Consider the following 4436-nt stretch of genomic DNA (forward strand, 5'->3'; position numbering starts at 1 on the left):
GAGAGGTTAGTTCTTGATGCATTCATGCTGCACCCCAAATGTGGTTCTTTACTCTTCTTCCCAGTTCCTATGGCTATTTATCCGCAAAGCACGTGTCGCCCTCTCCAATGCAAGCATCTCTGCATCTGAGCTATCGATTCTACTGACCGAATGTAGCAAGAGGCAAACACACGAGCCTACACTCTAGTTACTACTACCAATACATGAATGTATCTGTCACTACTATACTGAATATTTTATGTGTGTTAACTTAGCTAGCTAGGCAGCCAGCAGCTCGTCGGTAACTTAGCTACTAGGCGGCGGTAGAGATTTGATGAAGGCATCCACCTGGATGTTGGCGGCGCGTGTCAGGAACTTCATGCAGATGGGCGGCCTCACGCCGGCGAGCGCCAGCACCGACTGCGGCAGCGTCCAGATGCCGTCTCCGCAGATGAGCCCGGACGCCACGGGCGGCGCGAACGCCTTGGCCCTGGCGCCGTCGACGTGGTCCCACACGAAGCGGATCAGGCTCCCGATGCACATGTCGATCCCGAAGTAGGGCCCCAGGTAGAAGGGGATGGCCATGGCCATCGGCAGCGGGATGAACTGCGCGATGTTTGGCCCGGCGAGGTCCCTCGCCAGGTTCACCACGATGGCGCCCACGAAGAAGCCGATGCAGAGGTCCAGGCAGTGCTTGGGCAGCGACCCGAGCCCCTGCACGCCCAGGATGGCCATGTTGCGGTACACCAGAGCGTTGGGGGACGGGTACTCGGACCCCGGCGTGCCGATGTCGTTGAACGCCTTGTAGAAGAGCCAGAACACGGACGGCGCGATCACGCAGCCCATGGCCGTGCCGATCACCTGGCTCACGAACATGGACCGCGGCGACGCCAGCGTCATGTACCCCGTCTTGAAGTCCTGCGTCAGGTCGGACGCCGTGGACACGATGCCGATCATGACCCCGCACGCGGCGAGGCCGGCGATGATGCCGCCGTTGGACGCGCCGGCCCAGGCGCCCACCAGGAAGATGGCCAGCTTGCCGTACGTGGTGGCGAGGGACCAGTCCGTGAGGCCGCATCCGTAGGCGTTGCAGAAAGCCAGCACCGGCGCGATCACGTAGGAGGTCGCCACGTGGTACCACCTGAGCTGGTGGAAGATGCGCGGCACCGTGACGACGGAGATCGCCGCGGTCACCACGTACGCGCCCAGCGCGAGCGTGTTGGGGATCTGGTCCTTCATGAACAGCTCCGTGCGGCGCTGGTCGTCGAACGTTTCCACTGGCCCCAGACCCCCCCCGGCCTCGCTGATCGGCAGGGTCGGCCCTGACATCATCCCGCGTACCTGCGCCACCAGCGCCGTCATGGTCCGGGTCAGCACCTTGAGGAAGTTGTACAGGCCGTCGCCGAGGATGAGCGAGATGGAGATGAACACCTACACAATCATGCACCATTCGTATCAATCCTTGCTGCAACGACGATGAAATCACAAGGACAAGAGAGGGGTGCAAGCGTACCCGGTAGCCGACGATGCCGCGGAGGCTGCTGGGCTTGAGGTCGGCGGGGTACCAGTCGCCCTTCTTGTGCTCGATGATAGGCCACATGATCCCCCATGATATGATGCCTCCGAGGAGGACGGAGAGGTTGACGAGGTAAGGGCAGATCATCCCGACACCCAGGTACGTCGCCGAGAAGTCGAAGAAGAACCTGGATTGATTCGTTGCAAATCGATCCAACAAAAAAGTTATTTACAAACTTTAGGCTAGCTAGCCATGAAATGTGAAAAGTTACTGACATTTCTGAAGGAACATACTTTTGTTTGCGTGCCTCGAGGCCCAAGGTGGGGAAGGAACTGAATCCGCAGTCTTTGCCGCCGGTGTAGAACCACTGGAAGAAGCCCCAGCTGAAGCTCATCGCGAAAAACTTGCCCAGCGTCTTCACCTGCAACCTGCATGCAGCAGCAATCCAGTCCAGTGCAACAACCGGTAATTAATTAAATTGGCAAGCATCCATGCATGAGCGGTTATAAATTCAGACACGGACTGTACAAATTCAGTTACGGACAATCATACTTGGCCAGCTTTGCGCCCTGGGGAGTGTGGAAACTGTTGATGAGGTGCGCCGTCGCCGTGCCGCTCGGGTAGATGAGCTTGTAATCGATGATCATTATCTGAAGGCCAAATTAACCAAGCGATTGGCCATGTTTAACAGATTACATTCTGAAATCAAAAGGTTGACTGTAGAATGTATGGATCGATCGTGTGGTGTGATGTGACGTGCCTTTCTGAGGGGCACGACGGAGAAGAGCCCTAGGAAGCTGACGATGAAGAGGAAGCCGATCATCCAGCCCAGGCTAGGGTTCTTGATGCTGTCCTCGTCCCTCACCTCGCCTGACTGCTCGCTGATCCTCTCGCTCATCCCGAACATGTAGCTCCCAAACCCCCCTGCCACGTCATGGGACAAGAGATTCGACAAAAGAATGACCATCTCTTTCCATGGAACCCAAAGAAACGCATGCATCTGGGTAGCCTTAGCCATGCATGCAGTGATCCATCCATGGAGATGGAGGATACACGCGCAGGCGCAGCGATCGATGGAGATCGATTGGTGAGTGTGTACGTACCGCTGAAGGCGATGCCGGAGCATGCGACGACGCAGGTCTGGATGACGGTGTTCTCCTGGCGGGTGAAGGGCTTGACGCCGGGGACGCCGGCCTTGTCGAGCAGCCTGGTCCAGGAGGTGAGGAGGAAGAATCCGAGGAGGCCCGCGGAGACGTTGAGGGAGGGGATGATGCCGGTGGTGAGGTTGAGCTTCATGACGATGACGCTGAACATGAAGCCCAGCAGCGCGCTCACCGCCAGCGCCCGCGCCGTCACCTGCTCCTTCCAATCGGGCACCTCCTGCCCCTCGAACACCCGCTCTATCGACTCCCCCTCGTCCTCATCGTACTCCTCCTCCACCTTCCTCGCCATCGATCGATCACCTCTCCTCTCCTCTCCTCTCCGGCAAGCCGTCGACCGTCGTCCGTACGTTGCGTGTGTTTGTGGGGATTAATTGTTCACTTTGCTTGCTCCCCCGCGTGTCAGTCAGTGGGACTTATGGCCATTTTCTCCGCTTGCAGTGCATGGTGCATGCATGGCGAGCGAGCTAGCTAGCGGACGCCGGGTGTTGTGTCGGGATCGATCCGGGTCTCCCGGCTACTGTCTCTCACTCTCACTCGATCGTCTTCCCGCGAAGGTAGCACTCGCAACTTTGACACATAAAACTATCTTTAATTTCTTCACTTTCCCTATTCATCAGGTACCTGTTCTTTTTTCTTTTTCTTTTAGCGTCAGTTGATTTTTTTAGCTTTCCCTATTCTGCTCCCGAGCTCAATGCTCCCCTCACAAACAGTAAAATCGACAAAATAATAAAAACAATTTAAAGAATCTGATTTTTTAATGATAAACTATAGAAAATGGTTTGTACGCTTGTAAAATTTTAGCACGAAACGACATTCGTTGAAGGTAAGGTAAAAAAACCAGCACTCCAAAATGTTCTCAAAACTAACAGTTTTGGAACATTGATTTATTTTTTTGCCACGACTTCCACGATTGTCATTTTGTGCTGTTACCGGATGACAATAAATGTCGAAAGAGGGGGTTAAGTATCAGGATATGATACCGTATCATATTAAAGGATGTATTACTTTGTGTCATGCATGTTAATAAATGAGGTATCTATGATACCAAAATATGATACTATGCATTATGGAGATTATCATAAGCATGATACGAGTATATTATACTTCCCATTGTGACCAGCCTAATGAAAGCAATATAGCTAGTATCATGCATGACAACTATGCAATTTTGATGAGGTGACGTCGAATTAAATAAAGAAATAAAAAATTTAGTATCAGGCATCTGTTTTTTTTCTTTTAGCGTCAGTTGATTTTTTTAGCTTTCCCTATGGGGACTGATCTGCGCCGGCGCGCCGGCCCAAACTTTCGGCCGGCCGCGCGCGAGCTGCAGGATCCACCAACCCCGCGTCGTCCGCACCGTTGGATCCGCATGCAAAATTTCGATGTGATGCAGCAATTTTTTCAACGGTCGCAACAAAAAACAAAATTTGTAGCAAAAAAAATATCTACGTGATCGTACCAAAAAAAGAAGCTGATGGTACGTGGTAGCAAAAGTCAAACGCCGGTTATAACAAATATTTACGTGACGTGTATGCAAACAGTAAAATCTAAAAAATAACAAAAACAATTTAAAGAATCTGAATTTTCACTTTAGAAAATGGTTTGTACGCTTGCAAAACTTCAGCACGAAACGACATTCGTTGAAGGTGTGGTAAAAAAGAAACCAGCACTCCAAAATGTTCTCAAAACTAACAGTTTTGGAACATTGAATTTTTTCCACGACTTCCACTATTGTCATTTCATGCTGAAATTTTGCAAGCATACAAAATATTTGTCAA

General features: G+C 52.1%; 1 pseudogene; it reads right to left on the bottom strand.

The window, feature by feature from the left end:
* Positions 1-285: 285 nt before the first annotated feature.
* LOC123428909 lies at positions 286-2947 on the bottom strand (annotated as a pseudogene).
* Positions 2948-4436: the final 1489 nt, after the last annotated feature.

This window comes from Hordeum vulgare, chromosome 2H (assembly GCF_904849725.1).
Source record: "Hordeum vulgare subsp. vulgare chromosome 2H, MorexV3_pseudomolecules_assembly, whole genome shotgun sequence".
Taxonomy (NCBI): domain Eukaryota; kingdom Viridiplantae; phylum Streptophyta; class Magnoliopsida; order Poales; family Poaceae; genus Hordeum; species Hordeum vulgare.